Here is a 23,314-nt window from a genome sequence, read left to right on the forward strand (position 1 = left end):
TATCTCTCTCTTTCTCTCTCTCCCCCCATCTCTCTCTGTCTGCCTTTAAATCAAATGAAAAAATAAATTTTAAAAAGATCTATTTATTTGAGAGGCAGAGTTACAGACAGAAAGAGGGAGAGATAGAGACAGAGACAGAGACAGAGAGAGAGAGAGATCTTCCATCTGCTGCTTTACTCCCCAAATGGCCACAACAGCGCTGATCCAAAGCCAGGATTCGGGAGCTTCCCCGTGCAGGGGCCCAAGCACTTGGCCCATCTTCCACTGCATTCACAGGCCATTAGCAGGGAGCTGGATTGGAAGTGGAGCAGCCGGGACTTGAATCAGTGCCCATTTGGGATGCCAGCACCATAGGCACAGGTTTAACTTAATACACCACAAAACCAGCCCCCAGAAAAATAAATATTTTTAAAATCACATTGTACCAGGGCCAGCACTGTGGCATAATGGGTGATGTTGCCACCTGCAATGCCGGCATTCCATGTGGGAGCTGGTTGGAGTCCCAGCTGCTCTATTTCTGATCCAGCTCCCTGTTAATGCACTTGGGAAGGCAGCAGCAGATGATCCAAATCCTCGGGCCTCTGCACCCATGGGGAGACCTGGATGAGGCTTCTGGCTCCTGGCTTCAATCTGACCCAGACCTGACTATGGCAGCCAGCAGAATGAACCAGCAGATGGAAGATCTCTCTATCTCTCCCTGTCTCTCTAACTCTGACTTTCAGATAAATAAGATAAATTTTTTTAAAAAAATCACACTGTACCTCATAAATATGTATAACATTAAGCATCAATCAAAATCATAACTTTTTCCAAGATAGAATAAAGACACACAACAGGGGCTGGTATTGTGGCTCAGTGGGTTGAGCCACCACCAGCAATATCAGCGTCCCACACAGACTCTGGTTTGAGTCTTGACGGTTCTACTGCCAATCCAGCTGCCTGCTAATGCACCTGGAAAAGCAACAGATGATGATTCAAGCCAACCACATGGGAGGCACAGATGGAGTTCTAGACTCCTGGTTTCTGGCCCAGCTCAGGCCACTGCAGCCCATTTGGGGAGTGAGCCAACAGATGGAAGGTCACTCTCTATTCTCTCTCTCATTCTCTGTCTTCCCATCTCCTCTTCCCTCCTCCTCTCTGTAATTCTGCCTTTCAAATAAATAAAATGAACTGCTTAAAAAGACACACAACAATGGGAGAAATTCCTAGATTTTAATAGGATCTTTATAAAAATAAATTCAGCTACAAAGACATTTATAGGACAGTGAGGATTTAAAACTGAACTCATTATCAGATGAAATAGGAAATAAATAATATTCTTAGACCTAATAGTGATATTGTGGTTATGTAGAAGATTGTCATTTTTTAAATTTATTTTACAGATAGAGTTAGACAGTGAGAGAGAGAGAGACAGAAAGGAAAGTCTTCCTTCTGTTTGTTCACTCCCCAAATGGAAGCTACAGCTGGCGCTACACCGATCCGAAGCCAGAAGCCAGGTGCTTCCTCCTGGTCTCCCATGTGGATGCAGGGTCCCAAGCATTTGGGCCATCCTCCATGGCCTTCCCAGGCCACAACAGAGAGCTGGACTGCAAGAGGAGCAACCGGGACTAGAACCCGGTGCCCATATGGGATGCCAGCACTGCAGGCGGAGGATTAACCAAATGAGCCATGGCACCGGCCCCGAAGATTGTCATTTTTAAGAGATGAACTTTAAAATATTTTCAGGATGAGAAAATCATATTTGCAACTTACTTTCAAATGATTCAGAAAAAACAATAGATAAAATGTTAACAATTATTGAGGCTAGGTAGTAACAATATGGTTGATCTTTTTGTGATTAAAAAGTTGGAGGGCCGGCACTGTGGCATAGCGGGTAAAGCCTGCAGTGCCGGCATCCTACAGGGGCACCAGTTCGAGTCCCAGCTACTACATTTCCAATCCAGCTCTCTGCTATGGCCTGGGAAAGCAGTGGAAGATGGCTTAAGTCCTTGGGCCCCTGTACCCATGTGGGAAACCAGGAAGAAGCTCCTGCTCCTGCAGATTGGTATAGCTCTGGCCATTGCAGCCAGTTGGGGAGTGAACCAGAGAATGGAAGACCTCTCTCTCTCTCTCCCTCTCTCTCTCTCTCTTTGCCTCTCCTTCTCTCTGTGTGTAACTCTGATTTTCAAATAAATAAATCTTGTTTTTAAAAAGTTGCAGATGAAAAGACAATGTCCCAATTTTAACTTTCCATGGTAGGTTTCCCTAGGATAAAGCCAGCCAGACAGACACATAGACATCATATGTAAATCTGTAATTGCCCTCACTGAATACCCTGACGTAGAGGGTTCCTGCCAGTAGGAACTGTCTTCCTGCTGAACAAGCTCCGCGGGAGCTGCACTTAGAGCTGGAAAAAGTGTCTCCAGGAGGGGAGGGGTTGCTGTATCCAGCCTTGCTACCACCCTGCTGGCTACCCCATGCTTCATTTTCTGACCACCCCCCCCCCAAAATTGCTTTTCCTTCATTTCTTTCTGCCGCTGAGAAAATTAAGAACTGTCTCACAAGAGACTTCCCTTCGTGTTAAGAAAAATCCTGCAAAAGTGAGACAGATGATCAGGGAGCACAGTACAGGGCACTAAACAAACTACAACTTCCCACCAAGCCCAGTGCCTTGTCCACAAGGAAGCCCCTTTCTGATGCCAGCTACAGGTAGCTCCTGCAGGGGGGACGGTATTCAGACACATCAGGGAATGCTGAATTCAGTCTTGTACCTACCTTGCACCTTGCTTCTGGGTTAGGTTGGCATCTTAGCATACACTTCCTTCCAGGTTCAGGTTGGGCTCCAAGGACCCATGTCTTTCCCAGAGTACACCACATTATCATACCTTTCCATGGGTCTCCATGCCTGAAGCCAAAACTGCCACTTAATAAAATCCAGAGCCATTGTATTGCTGTAAGAACAACATGGAGCCGGTGCCGCGGCTCACTAGGCTAATCCTCCGCCTTGCAGCGCCGGCACACCGGGTTCTAGTCCCGGTCGGGGCACCAGATTCTGCCCCGCTTGCCCCTCTTCCAGGCCAGCTCTCTGCTGTGGCCAGGGAATGCAGTGGAGGATGGCCCAAGTGCTTGGGCCCTGCACCCCATGGGAGACCAGGAGAAGCACCTGGCTCCTGCCTTCGGATCAGCGCAGTGCGCCGGCAGCAGTGCACCAGCCACGGCAGCCATTGGAGGGTGAACCAACAGCAAAGGAAGACCTTTCTCTCTATCTCTCTCTCTCACTGTCCATTCTGCCTGTCAAAAAAAAAAAAAAAAAAAAAAAAAAAAAAAAAAAAAAACATGGACCCTTCTTTCCACAGAGCATCACTGCCACATGTGTCAGCCTTCTCCCCCAGTAGAAGCCATGCCAACACTGCTCTTCCTTCCTCCAAAACTCTACCTACTAAAGTAGTTGCAGTTCATTTTATCCGCCGCCCACCTCCTAAACACACACACTGTGTCACTGAAGTTCTGTCTTCCCCTGGCTACCTTACTAATATACTTCTTTGAACCATTTTCTACTTTGCTTCTCCCTCCTGCTCTCTGTCTTTGTCTAGTTCTTCTTCCCTCTTGCATGAGCTGTTCACAACTGATATTTTTTCGCTGCATTGGTAGCTTCCAACCCTGGCTGGGTGTCAGAATTAGTTGTGGAACTTTGAAAGGATCAATGTGCATAAGCTCTAATCTTGGAGTTGTTGATCTAGCACATCCAAGTGGACAGCAACCATTCAGTTTTTCTAAAGTTTCCCCCACAATTCTGGTATATTTCTAAGATAGACATCACACTTCTGCCCTTTCTCTTCCTGAGAAATCTCATCAACTAAATAAATGAATAAATGAGAGAATGAATGAAAGTCATGTCTTCAAATGTTATGCCTATGTGGATGACACCCATGTCAACTAAACCTCAAGTTTTTCCTAACATTAAATTTAGCATTTTAAGAAGGCAGTTTGGTAATTCTCTTGTATTATAGAGCTGAGGGTTAACTCCAGATCTAACATCATCTTTCATGATCATCTGGCTTTTGTAAGGATAGGGCTGATAAATTGAATATAGACATAATAGACCATCACTCATGCGTAATTTGGGTCTTTGAAGCTGTTAGTAATCTTCTCAACCCCCTTGGAGGCAATATTGTTTTATTTATTCTCTGATGGGAGCATGTGGGCAATTTCAGAGGCTTCCACTTGGTTTTCCCCACCATAAAAGCTCTGGCCCCAGAAGCCATGGAATGCAGGAATGCATGTACAGATTTTGCCAACTACTAAGTGTGTTCAGGTGTGTTTGTGGTTCTAGTAGACCCAGTGAGGACCAGATCTCTTCTAAGACTCCACTCATTAGTGAGTCATACAGCAGGCCAGGGTGATGCTTTGGGTTGCCAGGTCAAAGTTTTTCTAATATACAATGATATCATAAAGAAAAAAAGGAACAATTTTCTTAACATGGTATTTTCCACTTATAATGCAGAAAGAATAAGTACCATTTTGCAGTTCCTAATTAATGAATGGGTGCAGGCAACAATCCTCAATGGATACTAAAACAACTAGCTAATTGGGTTAGATGAATCTTATGATGAACAGAGAGTCAGACAGCAACCAAATCCATTGCTCAATCTCCCACTAAAAGAGCAACATCTACACATTATGGACTTCCTGATATGATAGACTATGAAGTGTACCTCCTTTCACATATTCTTGCTGAAATAAAATGCACATTGATCTAATTCTAGGCCTAAGGATTAGATCAGAGGAAAAATAAGTGAAATAAGCCATTTGAAAGACAAACACACACACACACACAATCTTATCTCCATCCACTTCTTCATTTCTCCAAACGCCTGCAGCTGGTACAGGCTGAATCCAGGGGTCCAGAACTCAATTTGGGTCTCCCAAGTGGGTGGCAGGGAACCATGTACCCGAGTCATTACCTGCTGCCTCCCAGGGTGGACATTAGTAGGAAGCTAGGAGTAGAGCTTAGACATGAACCCAGGCACTCAGTTATGGAATGCAGACATTCCAACACCCACCCCATATATTCTGTTTTATTTTGTCTTCTACATTGACCTATATCTTGCTTCCTCCATTTATGGGATACCAGCTAACATGGGAAAATATAACACCGTGTGACAAAACATATCTAGAATGTGGTAGGAAGAACTAGCGAACATTTCAAGAAAAAATTACGTTATTTTTGGATCAGACACTGGCAATGAGTTTAAGCAACAGGTATCCAGTATGAATTCATGGTCATGCTCTAGTTAAGCCAGCTGAGAGCACAGAGGAAAGCAGATCAGTTCCACTGCAGTATCAGTGAGCCAGCCATGAACTTAAATACCTCCCGAGTTGAGTGATGGTCATGTGAGCAGATCTTCCTGCCTGTCACTTTGGATTTTTTAAAAAACTTAGTGGTTGAAAGCCATTTGTGTGAAGTATGGCAGGCCTCCCTTGAAGAGGGTTTCATGCACGTATCCTGCAAATGAATACAGGATATAGAAAACAAAATTCCCAGAAATGGAGACTATCTTTGGATATCACTCCATCTCAAAATATCTGAATTTCCTCCAAATGATAATGTGAAACTTTCATATGATATGATCTATTGAAAACCAAGACCTCAAGAGTCAAATCAATGTGCAAACATTTAAAACCACCACTAACACAACATTTCCCTGCATGCCTATATAATTAACCTAAGCTTTGGGACCCACAGTGCATCCGTAGATTGGAGGCCTTCCCGGGGTTAAACCACTGTACAGAAAGGACCTTTAAAAGATTCAAACAAATACAGAACTAACAAAATGACAATTATAATCACCCATTTAAATAGATGTATTTTGACTTCTATGCTCATTTTATCCCAGTCATATTGTTGTGCTCTAAGTGTCTGTCCACACTAAATAGTTCTTAAATGAATAAATAAATGATGTTTAGGATGTAGTGTTACTTCAGAGTTTCTTGGTATCTAGCGATATTTAAAAGCTGGTTTTTGATAAAACAGTAAACATGAAAATTTCAAAAGATTGGCTAGGGAATTTTTGTGTATGTAACTAAAATTTTGAGGGTTAGTCTGGTTTCTGGTCCAGATGGATCAGGTGATACAAACAATATCATCAGGATGTGCTTCCTCCAAATGTCTCTGTTTTCCAGCGTGCTCTGCCCAGGGCTGCCAGCACCCCAAGAATACAGTTTTCCTCTCTGAAATCCCAGCAGAGGAAAGCACTACATGAAAGTGCTGGTCTTCCCTCTGATTTAACAGCTTTGCAATCTATTTGCATCCCTCCATCAATCACACTTCCATGCCCTCATTCACCATGTGGTCACATGACAACCTTGAAACCCTTATAGAGACTGGGGACATCTGGTTCACTGGTTGGCCAGCCTGGATCTCATGTTTACTGTTGAGCTGGAGAGTAGGCTGCCTACAAGAGTCACACAACAGTAAGAACAGATGATCTCCAATAAAATTTGCAGTGCTGTTACCTAAGGTAGGAGAATGAATGCAGCAAAGGTAACATAATTTGTGTTGCGTACATAATATCATGATTTTGCTATGGAGGGGAAAGGCTGCTGCTAATGTCAAGTCATTTGTTTATCATCTAAGATGATTTGCTGCCATCAAGAAGTTAGGGGACAATGACAGCACATTTTAGGAAGATGCCTCTGCAAGTACATTGTCTATCATTATCACTTCCTGAGGCACAAGGAGTTTTTCTCTGGAACTTAATAAGGTGTAAATCCAGTCCTTCTACCTGCTTCTATTTTTTGGAAACACAAATCTAAGGACCTTAATGCAGGGAGGAAGGAAAAGTAAGAAAACAGGGGAGGTCTGATTGAAGAGTCTCTGCTAATTCTCCTCAAAGCTGCCACACTGGAGAGCATCCTTGTCGCAGCAGTCCTGCCCTCAGGGGCTCCTTTTGGAATTACCTTCAGAGAAAATTTTCAATCCTTGATGGAGAGCAGAGACCTTGTCTATCTCCATGGCTCCCTCAAACCAAACACATACAGCCAACCTTCACTTGCAATCAGCATCAGTGAGCACAAGAAATAAGCTCTCTTACATGAATGAGAAATAAACTTCCGTGGTGCTCAGGCATTGATAATTTATGCCTACCACCAAGGTCCTTGTCTATCAGGAAGATGGGGGAAATGCTAATCAATCAAGGAGAAGGTAATACAAGCCAATACATAGCTGAAAGTAAAAGTGCCTGGTACATATTACATGTTCAATAAATGCTTTTGAGTGCCTAAATTAGAAAGTGCTAAAATCTCTTTAGATTGATCCTTCCCCCAAAATGACTTAATTTTAAGTGGCTTTGTCTGTTTGCATCATATTAATGAGAAGAAATGAGCCTAAATTTTAATAAGTGTATTTCAGGTGGATTTTTTTATATAAGGTCTCCTGCATGCTATCATGTATATTCTTATTCAAAGCTATTCTCAGCTGGGACAGAGAATTGATACTTTCATGATATGAACATGGAAATTCCTAGAAGACAGGTGTTAAAGTCACACTTAGCTAGTAAGTACACCAGTCAAGATCAAAACCTTTTTCTTGCTCTATCATATACATCCTTAATCCTCACATTGCTATAATCCAGCCATATGACCTGCAACAAATCTCTAAAATGTAGGTTTTTGGTAAAATTAAAAGTTGAAATAGAATCAAAGTAATTTTCAAGTATTTAGGAGAGCTTATTTTTTAAAAAAATAATTTTCAAACAGTTTCTTTGGGAAAAAATAAAAATAAAAACAAAAACAAAAATAAAAAATAAGTTATTAAGAATAAACGTTCAGACTGAATCTTCTTTTTTATTTATTTATTTTTTATTTAGTAAATATAAACTTCCAAAGTACAGTTAATGGATTACAATGGCTTCCCCCCCCACATAATTTCCCTCCCACTCATACCCCTCCCATCTCCCGCTCCCTCTCCCATTCCATTCACATCAAGATTATTTTCAATTATCTTTATATACAAAAGATCAATTTAGTATATATTAAGTAAAGATTTCATCAGTTTGCACCCACACAGAAATACAAAGTGTAAAATACTGTTTCAGTACTACTTATAGCATTATTTCACATTGGACAACACACTAAGGACAGATCCCACATGAGAAGTAAGTACACAGTGACTCTTGTTTCAGACTGAATCTTCTAACTAGAACCCTAATTTTAAATAAATAAAATAATAAATGTGACTGTCCTCTGCTTGATGAAGGAGAGAGTACTGGAGTCTTGAGACACCCCTGTTAATTCTAAAACTACTGAACATAATTTGATGATCCTTCTGTTTCCTTCCAGTTCTTAGTGAAGAAGATAAAAAGAAGAAAAGAGAGATTTATCAGAATAGGAAATAATAGTAGCTATCACTAATGACCATCTCCACTTGATTTTAGATAATGTTCCATGGATTCCAAGGATTTTATAAATGAATGGGCTTATCAAATCTGCCTACGCAACAGAATCTACTAAGGAAACTTTTATAAACAGTGATAACTGAGTTTTATATTGGAACAATTAATTCAAAATTTCCAGGAGTAGAGCCTGGGCATGGTTTTTGGTGTTTTGGTGTTTTGTTTGTTGGTTGGTTTGGTTTGGTTTGGTTTGGCTTGATGTGTCTCCAAGTAATTCTATTCTGCTTTGGGAATTGAGAACCCTTTCAGTTTTTCAGCCTCATGTTAGAATCCTTCCCATGATTCCTAATTCCTTCTTGTCAGCCTGATTTCTCAGTTGATATCTCAACTCTCCAGGCTTATTAGCCAGGTCAACCTACCTGCTGTCCCCTTCAAATGATATGTATGATCATGGTGGTGATGGCTCTCCCCTTATTTGTCTAAGAAAATGCCTCCTAGAGTGGGAGGGTCATGAATTAAGGTTTGAAGGACAGAGTGGACAGAAAGGGGCAAATGTTCTACACATGGGTCTCAGCTAGAGTGAAGGTTGAAATACTCTGACTACTGTGTGGAAGCACAAAATAACTGGGGGTAAGGAAAAAACAAGGGAAGCAGAATGCTCTTCAAAACACAAGAGAACACAATCCAATGAGCAGGGGAAATCAATGAGGTTAGAAAAAAAAACAGAAATAGAAAATGAATAAAACAGAGCAACCCCTAAACTGTTCTGTCTTTTGCATTTGCTCCCATTTTCCATAGTCTGAGTTTATATCAACCACCTAACTGCCCATACTAAGCAAAAGTACTTCCCAGTTCCCTGACTTGCAGCCACATCCCACTTCTTCTCACCAACCCAGGCCCCTAAAATCCTTACAAGTTTTAAAACAGACCACATTTATTTCATTAATTTTTGGAATGGGTATAATCATAAGCATATTCAATTAAATGTGGTCAACCAAATATATTCTAAGATCCCACTTAATGCTGGACATGACATTATTCGCTAATGATTCAGAGATGAGGCAAATGTCACATCTTCCCTAAACAGTGGACAGACTGAATGGGAGAGAGTGACATACAAACACTAGCAACTTGTGAGAAGGATCATGATGGAGGTTTCCATGGTAGACATGTGGCAGATACTACTAAGGGTCACCTACATACCATTTGCTCCCCTTCCTGAGTCCATGTAATAGCTTAACTTCTCACCACCTGGCAGTTGAAATGAGGTTGAGACATGTACAAGCCAGCAGGCAGCAGCACACTCCCTCTCTGAAGGTCCTCATCAAGAAGGTGCTATTACCACAAGACAGAGAAACCTAACACCTGAGAAAACTTCACCCCACCCCCAACTTCTAACTTTCCCCTTTAATCAGCATCAGTGTGCATGATAAATAAGCTCTCTGCATGCATGAGAAATAAACTTGCATGGGGCTCAGACATTGATGCTTAATCCCTACTACCAAGGTGCTTGTCTATCGGGAAGATGGGAGAAATGCTGATAAACCAAGGAGAGGATAATACAAGCCAATACACAGCTGAGAGTAAAATTAGATGGATGGATTGCCATGTGAGAAGTAGTCTGGAAGGCTTCATGGAATAGGTAGCTTCTGTGAGAGCTTGAAGAATGTCAAGTAGAACGTGAAGAGGTCATAGAGGTCATTAGGCAAGTGGTTGAAAGGAACATCACAAATATGCCTACTTTAATTGGGAAATTCTTGGCGTCTCATGTGCAGGAATCTATAAAAGGATGGTGATAGCTCAAGTTCCATCTGATTGTTTTTCCAAGTGAGGAAGATCGAGTCTGGTTTGTTTTTTTAACAAACCATATTTTTAGTGGAGTCCATTATGAATCTTACATTTTTCAAGCTGTCTCAAAGCTTATTTTATGTTGACATATTTCAAAGCTTGCAAAATTCTTGCTCAGGCCAAGATGGGGAGTTCAAAATGAAAGGAAAGTGCGTAGACAAGAGCATTACTTCATAACCCATTTAAGAAGAGAGCGCTCAAGAGAGAGGCAATCCTGTGTGGAATCCCACATGTTATCATCCTGCTATTTTAAAACACTCCTGTTTATAGTAGCCCTGGTTGGTGAGAATTCATTGCAAACCAGGTGGCCACCTTCTACTCAGTCCCCTCCTTCAAACCTATTTCAAAACAAGTCACCCAGTCTGATGGCTGCTTGGCAGATCTGGAACAACATTCCCTAGGGAGACCTTAGGATTCACTTTGCTATCAGTGCCCTGTAGCCTCTTGTGCTTTGGGACAAAAATATATATCCCAACTCTAGGCATGGGACTTAGCTCTTTTAATTTATTTTTTAATGTGAGAGCAAAAACAGAGATCCTTTCCACCAGTTCACTCCCCAAATGCCCACAATGGCCAGAGCCTAGCCAAAGCTGAAGCCAGGATATAGGAACTCAATTCAGATCTTTCATGTAGGTGGCAGCAACCCATTTACCTGAGCCATCACCACTGCCTCCCAGGGTCTACATTATAAGGAAGAAGGAATCAGGAGCCAGAACAAGGACTCAAAGCCAGGCATTCTGTTATGGGATATGGGCATCTTAACAGCGAGGCCAAATGGCTATCCCACCGAATATGGTTCCTTCAGTATTTTTCGGATTCTAATACCTACTCCTAATTTAAGTATTTGATCATTTGACAAAAGTTCTGTGAGCTACCATGTGCAAGATGTAGTCTTAAGTTCCAAGGGAGAGGTAAAGATAAGGATGTGGTTCTTATCTCTAATGAACCCAGGTTTTTCTCTTCTCTTGACTTCATGGGATTAGGCCTAGAAACTACTTCACCTTGCTGTTCAGGTAGATCTGAGTTTCCACTGCTGTTGTGGGAAATTAAATTTCCTCTCTGATTTTGGGAATTATGCCCCCTCTCAAGTACTTGGATTTTTAAGATTTATTTTATTTATTTGAAAAAGTTAGAGAGAGAGAGAGAGAAGACCTCAATCCACTGATTCACTCCCCAAATGGCCACAATAACCAGGGCTGGGCCAGGACAAAGCCAGGAGTCAAGAGCTTCATCTGGGTCTCCCACATGGGTGCAGGGGCCCAAGCACTTGGGCCATCTTCCACTGCTTTCCCAGGCACATTACTAGAGAGATGGATCAGAAGTGGAACAGCTGGGACTTGGACCAGTGCCCATATGGGAAGCCAACATTGCAGGTGGCGTTTTTACCCACTACACCACAATGCCAGCCTCAGGTAGTTGCTTCTGGATCAAAAGCTAAACCAATGTTTTGGCCATAGTTAAACTCATCCCCCTCTCTTCTTCTGTCAGAGTTACAGTGCCAGTGAGGGATTTCCAAGAGACCCAGAGGCTCTTCTGCATGTCAAGCGAGAATTTCACACAAAAGTAGCACAGGACTACTACCACTGACCCACTGGGTGGGATTTTACTCAACCATAAGCCAAGTCAATGAAAAAAATTCATAACTTGGCTGTCTGAGCAAAACTTACACAAAAAGAGCACGATTGTATCCAGACTGAGGAAAATGTCCCTCCTAAAATCTGACAACTGACAGGCTTAACTTCATAATCAAAAACAACAGAAGCAATAATTTACTTTGATTCCTCCACGCAGCTTTCAAATACACCTGGCTCTGACATTAATAGCAAGAGAGAGTGAGGAGGGATTCACTAATAGAGATATGCTACTCTTTAAAAGCATCTACTAAGCAAATCAAAATACTGTAGATCATATGAAACATCATTGAATTTAATTTTTAGCTACTATTGTTTTCATGACTTCTGTAAACCCATAACATTATTGGATACATAATCCACTAATTTAGCAGAAATTCTAAAGTAAGTGATTACAGTTGACTAATGGATTAATGGGCAATTAAAGGTGCTTCCATGTAGCACCCTCACTTTTGGTTTTCCCGATACATTTTATTTGAGAGCTGGTTTGTTTTATGTAGAATCTGACTTACTCTTTCAAAAGTGGAAAACATTTGTTTCACTTGTCAGAGAATTGCCTTGCAACACACACTGTTGTTTCTGGGAAATTTAATGAATTGGCATCATCCTGTTTTAAAACATCACAGTGTTAAGTAAACTTGACCTGTGGCACCAAAGCATGCATTCTCTCCAGCTGTGCCATGCCTCCGAAATGCATGTGTACATGTGTCATACAGTAACTGCTCCTGCTCAGCCACAAGAGTAAAACTTTTTTCTAAAGGAAAAAAAAAATAGGACCTCTCCTCACACACCAGAATTTCAGAATCCTATCTCCTTGTGAAGGCAAAATTCATGCACCAAAAAATAGATCTCTCTTATTTATGACTCCTTGTACAAAGTATTTCACCTGAAATGAGTTGCTGAAAGTAAGTGGCCATCAGCAGAACTGAATGCCCCTACTGTCCTGCATGGCTGAATGTTAAAAATGGGAGGAAATCACCAAGAATCCTAAGAAATCAGACAAGAATTTAAGCACAAGCATGTTCACTTCCATGTTCTTCATGATTGCAAAGGAAAAGAAAAACAAGATGCTAAACACTGGGAAAGAGTTGAGTACATTACAATTCCCAGGATGGAATATTATATATCCATTTAAATTACCTTAATTTTTAAAATTTTTATTATACAGAGTTCTCATCAGCCATTTCCCTTCCCAAATTCTCCCAACAGTCCCCAGCTGGAATCAAAGTGCCTAGAACTCAATCCAGGTCTGCCATGTGGGGTGACAGAAACCCAATTACTTAAGCCATCACCTGCTGCTTCCCAGGGTCCACATTAGCAGGAAGCTGGAATCAGGAGCCAGAGTGGGGGATCAAACCCAAGCACTTCAGTGTGGGACACGGCATCCTAACTGGTATCTTTTTTTTTTTTTTTTTTTTTTTTTTGACAGGCAGAGTAGACAGTGAGAGAGAGAGAGACAGAGAGAAAGGTCTTCCTTTTTGCCGTTGGCACACCGCACTGATCCGAAGGCAGGAGCCAGGTGCTTATCCTGGTCTCCCATGGGGTGCAGGGCCCAAGCACTTGGGCCATCCTCCACTGCACTCCCAGGCCACAGCAGAGAGCTGGCCTGGAAGAGGGGCAACCAGGACAGAATCTGGCGCCCCGACCAGGACTAGAACCCTGTGTGCCAACGCCACAAGGCAGAGGATTAGCCTATTGAGCCGCGGCGTCGGCCCCTAACTGGTATCTTAACTGGTAGGCCAAATACTCATTCCTAATAGAGAATTTAAATGGCAGGTAGAAATCATCATTATGTAACAAATTAAAAATCAATATACAAAATCACACATAGGAGGCCACTCTGTACATATTAAGAGTAGAGTTTAAAAAATAAACAAACTACCTTTAAATTAAAAGGTTTATCACTGGGGTAGGATGGGGGTGGAGGCAGAGACAGGGAATTCAGAATTATTGTCCTGTTTGTTATCTTTACATTATCTAGATTTCTCAGTGTTGGCACGCATTACCTCCATATTTTATTGTTACTGTCATTGTTGTTTAATGGGCATTAAGGTAATGGAAAAAACTGAATCTGCCATCCTGGCACTCAGCCTGATTGTCATTCTGACAGCCCAATTTCCAGTTTGTTTGTTCTAAGACGGGTTTGCAATCTTCAGACTGTATAGCAATTTATGTACCAGGGAGAAGACTGAATTTGCAGGGAATTTAGAGACACAAAGTACTTTAACTTCTATCTGAAAATACAGAAATGGAGGAGATTTTTAAGTTAAAAAAAAAAAAAAAGGAAGGCGTGGAGAGAAAGATCTAATTGAGAAACATCACAGACAGGGAATAATCATGAGAGCTGTTGAGAACACCAAAGCAAAACCTCATATAAACACCAGACGAAAATGGCAGATTTTAAATTCACAACAGTTGTATGTCTAAGAAACACACACCCACACAAAATGTCACTCATAGTCACCCAGTAATAAAGACTTTTTTTTTCCTTTCTGAGGAACCTGATTATAACAATCCTAAAGTTGATCCCTCTAATCAATGCTTAAAGCAATCAAATAAAGCTTGATAAATTCCCATACTATAAATAACTCTTCCTGATCCCTCCCTATCAAGATAGGCAAATAGGCACCACATAGCAGAAAACATGAGCTTTGCCAAGTCTCTTCACAGCAATGAGGAAGCTGAGCAATGAGAACTAAGCAATTGAGTCCCAAGCCTTATCCGAAATACTCCAAGATATGTGAGAATTCCTAAGAGCAAAAAGAATGAATGAGATGGACTAAGTAGATAATGATTTAAAGAGAAATCCCTCCATTCTTTAATTTGGTGCATCTCTGGGTGGTTAGGTTATCCAAAAAAGAAATCAAAAAGGAGAAAAATATAGAATAGAGCCCCTTGTGGTTACAAAAAATCTCATAGCTGTGTTATGAGGACCAATAAAACTATTAGCTATTGGCCCAAAGCCAAGAATCCATTAATGACAGACTGGTATCTATCCAGGAATGTAAAATGTTTTACTAAATAAACACAAGAGCAGGAAACATCCAACTTCTGTCATTATGTAAAACTCAAAGTGTGATTCTATCCTGAAGTGGAACAGCAAACGGGCCAGTTCAAAAAGAAGAAGAAAAAAGAGACAGCAGCAGCTTTCTGGTACCAGGAGGAGCCAACAAAACTGAAAATATTCTACAGTGTAACTTACAAAGCCTGTTGTTGGAGGATGCCAATAGTGGCCCTGAAGAAACGAAATGAAAGGAACTTGTTTAGAAGGAAGTGGAGTTAGCCACCTGGGATAATGGTTAGTAATTAAACTATAATGACTGACTTTTACAGCTTTTCAAGGCTATACAAACAAAAGATTAAGGTTAATTGAAATATGAGATTAAAATAACGATTACTATTTGTTACTTGAGGCTAACTACAGCTTTCTCACACATATGTACATATTTCTTCAATGTAATGAAATCTTGTGAAAAATGACCCATGCATATATAACAAATTCCCCAAAGCATAAAGTTTCTAGCAATAAATTAGAGTAGAATAATTCCTCACTACTCCCAAAACACTTAGGACTTTGTACGTGTCCTATAAGCATTTAGGATTTTTCAGGCCAACTTTATCTGTGTTCATGAAGACTGTAAACTATAGGGAAGAGTTTTCAATCTGATTACGTTTAAAACAGCATTAGTTTTCACTAGGACTTAAATCTTTATCTCACTGAAGAACAAGAAGTTAGGGAGATCTATGGGAGCTATACAAAATTAAGTTTCATCCAATTATTATAAGATACTCAAGAGTAACCAAACAAGTCACTGTGACTATACCACATTTAAAAGGAATCCACAGCATGATGCATCCCCACAACAATTTCTGCCCTTCTTCTAACATAAATCTGTTGGGCAACTTCTACACCAACTGCATGTCTTTCATTCTTGAAGAGGAAAGCAAATTTTGAAAAACATAAAAGATCCAAATGAAGATTCTTGAAAGCAACTCAGATTGAAAGTCAATGATGAACTGGCTCAGACTTCTCTACGTCTAAGACTGGATCATTTTCAAGACATGGCTGTCCATCCCCTGCTGTCAGATGACAACACAGTCACACAGTACATGGCTCAGGAAGCAAAATCATGAAGTTAGCTCTGGCCTTCAAACTTGATATGAAAAAGAAGCAGAAAACAATCAGGACAGTAGCTACTGCTACAATGTGACAGCCAAACATGGCCCATTAAGGAGCCAGGAATTTAAAGGGTAGCTCTTCAGAATGCCAGGGTCAAGTTAGTAAAGGAAGACCCTTGATCTTTCAAATATTGTTACCACCTGTAGATAACACAGAGGCGTCTCTGCAGGACGATACCAGCAAAAGTCACCAGAGTGGCCATGCTGCCCAACCTCTTCTGCTACCACTGTCTGTATTTCCATTAGAAAGTCCAGTTTTTTACAACATGTGAAAGAAGTATTGCAGGAAAAGTCCACTTTTAAAATCCATGTTCCAGCATGGTAATAATTCAGACAACCCTTCAATTAATAAGAATAAACTCCAAATTAGTGAAGCCTGAATGACTGAATTTTGGCATAATGCATATCTGTTTATTTCAAATACACAAACTGCTTGTTTTAATAAATAATCTATTTGACATTATAGAATCCCTGTAAATTTAAAGAACAATCATCAAAACTCCCATTAGTTCGGATTCTGTTGATTTTTTTCCCCACAATCTACTTTGGAAGAATGAACTGACTCACAAGACCATAACTCTGAACCATAAATTATCTCTAGGGCTGGGAATGTGACAACACTCTTAAGTCACTGCCTGGAACACCCATTTACCATATCAGAGTACCTGGGTTTTAGGCCCAGCTCTGCTTCTCATCCACCTTCCTGCTAACGTGCGCCCTTGGAGGCAGCAGATGATGGTTCAAGTAGTTGTGCCCCTGCCACACCCGTGGGAGACTCAGATTGCATTCCAGGCTACTGGCTTTTGCCTGGTCCAACCCCAGCTATTGTGAACGTCTAGGGAATGAACCAGCAGATAGAAGATGTTTCTCTCTTTCTGCCTTTCAAATAAATAAATATTTTTAAAAGGAAATATCTTCCAAACTTCCATAAACTCAAAATTCTAATTATTAACATCTACTGACCTATGCAGAGTGATCAATATTATCCAGCATGACATCCATGACAAATACATGCAATTAAAGTATTCATAAATTGAATAAAATTACCACGTAAGCTGAAACACAAAAGCTGGAAATGTTTACAGTGTTTCAAAAAACGTGTGATGCAAAAAAAAAAAAAAAAAATAGTGACCCTGTCAAGATTTCACCATATCATGTTAGTGTTCTCAAAGCAGTTTGTCCTATGCAACCTGACGCACACTATTATTTGCTTAGCAAACTCTTCATTCCACAACAAAGGGATATTTTAAACCAGTTCAGAATGAGTTATCACAAAGTCTAATCTAGGAAACTCTTAATTGATGGGTTATTACTACATTTGTAAAACTCTACCCACAGTCTGCTTTATCAAAAACTCTGCTCCCTACTGCTGGTAACAATCAGGCTTGACTCCAAAGCTGAAAAAACATTTTTACCAAATCCTATAATATCAGGACAACAATAACTAAAGAAAAGATATTTCCATAGCTAGAGTCTGGAAGAATGATTTAAAAAAAAAAAAAAACTCAGGAAGGGAGGAAATAATTTTGACTGTAACAACAGTCAGACTTGACAGTAATTAGTAAAAGAGGAAAGACAAGGTTCAATCTGGAAAACTTCAGGACAGAAGAGTCCAAGATTAGGAGTTGAAGCTGCTTCGTTATTTGAAATAACAGAAAGAAATAAAACAGTGAGTTGCTAACTGTCATAGATAGGTCTTGTTAACCCAAATGCACAGAGTATTTTACAATCTCTAGCTTCTGGGATCGAATTATTGGATGAAATACAAAATGTGGACTAATTAGGTAATTATTTGTAATATACACCACGAAGCCACTAAAATAACATTATTCGAATGTGTTGTAATGTCCAGGTTTGGTTTTTTAATTATACGAATTAAATTATGCATGGGAAATGTACATTAGATGCCACAACACAGCAATGTCTTTACCAGATCGTGGTATTGGCAGGGATATGGCGAAGGGGTGCACACCACACACACCACCAGCTGGCAACAGCATTCCGCCCACAGATAAATACTCAAAGTAGGAAAATGGGAAGGGGGAAAAGTGATGAAGTCCTTATGACTCTCTTAAAGGGAGTTAAGACCTATTAGGTCAAACCCTGCTGGGTAAATAAACTGCTCCCTGGTGTAAATTAGAAACTTTTGGAGGTGCATTAACTTTTTCAGGCCCCTAAGGTACTGTTTAGTAAATTACTATTCCAGTGAACTAAATGATACCCTAGGGGCCCGAAAGAGTTAATACACCTTCAAAACTGAGCAATTGACTCTCTTCTCACCAGTAGGATATCACGCACCTGCACACTCTCCCTGGCTCAGCACTTCGGATAACACGGACTCATTCATTGCTTCACGCATTCATTCATTCAACCACCGTTCCTTGAACCCCAGCACAGGCTGGGTGAGGTGGACGGACGCTGGGAAGACAGCAGAGAAAGGGGATAGATTAGAGAAGGTCAGATTTCTCAAGGAGCATTCCAGCTGGGGAAGACAAACTACGAATGTAAAGGAAAACAATGCGTCCCAGTGATACTTGCCATAAAGAAAATAAAGAGTGATGCTCCCACGAGAGCGTCTCCCGCAGCGGCGGTGAGCAAGCCTCCCGGATGCACACCGAGACCTGAGTGCCCAGCAGGAAAGAGACTGGTGCATTCTCGGGGGATATTGTCAGAAGCACTGCGGGCCTCCTCAGGGAGCAGAAACACCCGTGGGCCTGGAGGGAGAGCTCTGGCGGGAGGAAGTGACGCCAGCACACAACGTGGACCGGAAGCGCTGGCCCTGTCAGGTTCACTCTTTGAAAACGATCTGATAGGAAAAAGTGAGGGGCTAAGCATAGTTTTTTAAAAATTAGGAGAGAAAATAAACTTAAGGGGAATGTTAGATGATCAAGGGGAGTTTTACAGATTCCATCCCAGGTTCTGTTTGAGGCAAGAGTGTCCAGAGACACAGAAGCAACAGGATGGGGATGGGGGGGGGGGGGGGGCAGATTTGAGCAATTGACTTGGGTCCTACCTTTCATGGGGCGGGCATTAGATTGGAGTCCCCAGAGCAGAGCAGGGGGGCCAGGAGAGGCCTGCCATCTCAGGTCTCAGGTTTGGTCAGTCTTTGTTCTCTTGTGGCCTTCAGCAGACTGAATGAGGCATGCGTGCACGCAGACACACCCACACCCACACACACACACTTTACAGAGGACAATGTCCCTAACTCAGAGTCTAGCACTTTAAATGTTAATCTGATTCACAAAACCCCTCACAGAAATACCCAGCAGAATGTTTGACCTAACAGCCCTGCTCTGGGAGCCAAGGCCCAGCCAAGCAGGCACATACAATAACACCAGACAAGCGCAAGTGAAAACAGCTGATCCACATCAGGGTCTGGACCCACCCTGGCACTTCAGAACCTAGGAACCCAGCCCAGGATGGAGACTGGGAGTCGCAAGGCATTTCTGAACCTTTCCGGATCAGGTCGCTAATAAGCCCACAGCCTCCACCATTGTATTCTAAATCTGACTTGAGAGTCAGCCAGCCTTCGACTTGAATTCAGTTCCTCTCACAGAATAACTACATGGGTATACTTCTAAAAGTTCATGAAGAAAACGGACTTAGAAGATTACTTAAAAGTTTTTGTGCAAAAAAATATATATATTGATCTTCTAAATTGACTTTCTCAAGGATACAAAGGGAATTGACTTCAAAGAATCTTTTTAGATTCTTCAGACAGTAAATAATATTTTCTAAACTTCTCTAAGTAATTTCCAAAAAACAACTGTTACATAATAATTCAATCTTGCTGTTAAACATACATGTAAATCAAGTATTTTATAAGTAGCTAATAATAAAACCTAATAACAACATATCTGTAAAATCAATACCATGCTGCTAAAACCCCACCAATAAACTTGATGGGTGAGAGTCCTTCTGTTACCTTAGATACACCTGCATAAGGCTGGGGCCCTGGTTCCCTCCCCTCAGGTCACTCACATACTTTTCAGTAGCCAGTGCCTTAAAAGAGAAAATCTCTTTGAATGAGGAGAGTAAATGCCCCATGCAAGTTGTGTCAAGTTAGGTCAGACCGCACGCATACACGGTACAGCTTCACAGCTGAAAGCATGCACCTTGCAAGGCAAATCCTGACCAGGTTTTGCCGTACTCACTTTGATGAATGTAAGGCGCCTATTTAGAAGCCACCCCACTTAATGGGACAGCTTTTTAAACAGGCCACCCCCATATAAAAGTGAGAGGAAGAGACGATTACTCGCAAGAATTGAGTATTTAGCAATTGCCTGCGGGAATGGTCAACTGAAGAAAGTCAATAGACAGCCAACTCATCACTAAGCAAAGATAACCTGATAAGATGGGGAAAAAAGAATTCCGGTCCAGCTCTTAAAAAAATAAATAAATAAAGATCAGTATCTAGGGTAGCCCTATACCAGTGGTCCTATGACTCAGAGTTGTAACTTTGTTAAAACTGCTAGATAGGAAGAAAGATCCTGAGATACCAAACCAGAAAGGACCCTTTGAGCTCCAAGTTTAGTGATAAATGTGATGATGCATGGGTCAAGTATGTCAGACTTAGGGCTTTTTCCCATTTGTTTCCTATTCACACTCACAGTAAATTCCTAAAAGAAAAATAGGCTAAAAATAATGAGCATTTAGTTTGCCCAAAGCTTCATGCCTGCATACTATGTGAATCAAACTCAAACTTAGTTTTTCAACATCAAAGTCAATGCTCTTGACTGCTCTAGGCTGGGGAAGATAGTTTTGTTTTTTGTTTTGTTTTGTTTTGTTTTAAGTGAAGACAGTCAAGGAAAAGGCTGTTCAAAATCAACACATGCATGAGTAGAAAAATTATCTGAAAAACTGATCTCTATAAAAAATCAGAATGGGAAAGGAAGAAGGAGAAAAAAGCCTGGGAATAGAGGTAGGGGGGCAAAGAGTCTTCATGTTCCAAAATCTGTATATATTAAATGCATGAAGTTGCATTCCTCAAATAAAATAAAATAAAATGTTTTTTAAAAAGTGGAGAGAGCGCAATCTCAGCAAAGAGGGAGAAAATTGCAGTGGAAATTCTACAGAAGGCAGAGGGATGTTGTGGATCTGTGTAGAGGGTGTGGGTGGGCACAGGAGCATGGACACAACACAGGATCTCAACAGACCAGAACTGAGCTCCAGCTCTAAATAGTGATGTGAGGCCAGACTGCAACAGCCTGTGCCACTGGCAATATAGCTGCAGAGAGAGTCTGGCATGAATCCTACAAGGAACAGGGTACCTGCCAACCTAGAGGGAAAAGGGGGAACATTTCTCCCTCTCTGTTCCCCCAACAACAGCATCGTGAAACTGGCTGAGAAAGGGCAGGTGCCATTTTGAACATATCTAACAGCTATGCTACCTTGTGTCTATGTGCTCACTAACCAGCCCAGAGGAGATGATTGAGCCTGGTTGGGAGGATTGACAGGGGACTGGGTAGCCATGTAGTACTGTGAAATGCTCTCAGGCTCCCAACACATGACAGGCTCTGGAGCTCAAACTGCCCAAGTGGAGCACACACAGGCAGCAGGCTCTGACAGTGTCTCTAACTCTCTGTGGACAGGACAGACTACCCAGGTGGAGCAGAGCAGATCCTCAGCAACCCACGACTGTGGAAGCCTTGTGTGCTGAGATTGTGAGAACACTGTGACTTCAGGAGAGGGCACAGGGTGTAGCTGGGTCTCCGGGCAATCACTGTGAGAGGCTCCACACTCACAGAGCTCCTGACTGCCTGGGTCATTGCAATGGGATCTGTGCTCACGCTGGAAACTGCACAGATTCTTTGTGTGGGTCTTTTGACAGCATAGACGAGTATTACACCCACTGTGAGATAACACGTGGGCATTGCTCACCTTGGAAGAGAGGAAGTGAAGATGTGACTACAAATACAGGGCTGATCAAACCCTCCCTTCTTATAAAAAAAAAAAAAAGAAATCTTTCACGCTAACTTGAATGTCACCCTAGATACTCGCTCCACCCTGGAGCATTGAACAGAGCTCCCTGGCCACACACAGTGCATGCCTCTGGTTATTCACTGAAAGAGTAGACACTCTACTAAGGCACAGAGGCATAGTCCAAAGATAAAAGTCATCAGAGGAAAGCACCAACAAGGGTCTCCACAATGCCTAAATAAATGCAGAAATTCAAGAAACAAGAGTAAGGAAGACAACATGATGTACATCTCCCCCCACAAAGGAACAAAACAACACTTCACTATTAGAATGTGAAGATGAAGAGATTGAGGAAATGCCTGAAACGGAATTCAAAAGATTAATCATAGGATTACTGAGAAACAATCAGAAACAAATCCACAAATTAAAGAAATCCACTCATGACATGAATGAAAATTTTTCCCATGAAATTGAAATTTTAAAGAGAAATAAAAATGAAATACTAGAAATGAAGAAGTCAATAGATCAAATAAAAACTGTCATGGAAATCTTTAACAATACACTTGGGGAGGCAGAATAAAGAATATCCAAGTTAGAGGACAAATCTTTGGAATTTTTTTCAGTTAGACCAAAAACAAAAAAAAAAGGAAGAAATTAGAAAAATTAAAAGTAGTATTAGAGATTTATGGGATACAATCAAATGGCCAAACATACTGGTCTTAGGAGTTCCTGAAGGTATGGAAGAGAGAATAAATTAGAAGGCCTATTTAGTGAAATAATTACAAAAAAGTTCCCCAATTTGGAGAAAGAAAAGGATGTCCAAGTACACGAAGCACATAGAAATCCTAAAAGACATGACCAGAAAAGATCTTTGACTACAACACATTGTAGTCAAACTCTCAAGGAAAAGATTGTAAAATGTACAAAGAGAAACACAGGATTTCTTTCAGAGGATCTCCAATTAGACTTAAGCTGACTTCTCATCAGAAAACCTACAGGCTAGAAGAGAAAGGAGAGACATAGTCCAAGTTTTAAAAGAAAAAAAAAACTGTCAACCCAGAATACTCTACCCTGCAAAGCTCTCATTTATGAATGAAGGTGAAAGAAAGATCTTCCACAACAAACAGAAATTGAAAGAATTTGTCACTACTGGTCCAGCCTTATAAAAGATGCTTAAGGATGTGCTACATGCAGAAACACAGAAACATTGTTATCACTATGAAAGAGTGTGAAGGCAGAAAATCTCCAAGTAAAGGTACAAAGGAAATCCCAAATAAACAATAGGAATCCTTATGCAAAAATGTAGGGCCAAATCATTACTTATCAATAGTAACCTTGAATGTAAATGGCCTAAACTCTTCAATT

The sequence above is a fragment of the Oryctolagus cuniculus genome, chromosome 6 (genome assembly GCF_964237555.1).
Source record: "Oryctolagus cuniculus chromosome 6, mOryCun1.1, whole genome shotgun sequence".
NCBI classification, from domain to species: Eukaryota; Metazoa; Chordata; class Mammalia; order Lagomorpha; family Leporidae; genus Oryctolagus; species Oryctolagus cuniculus.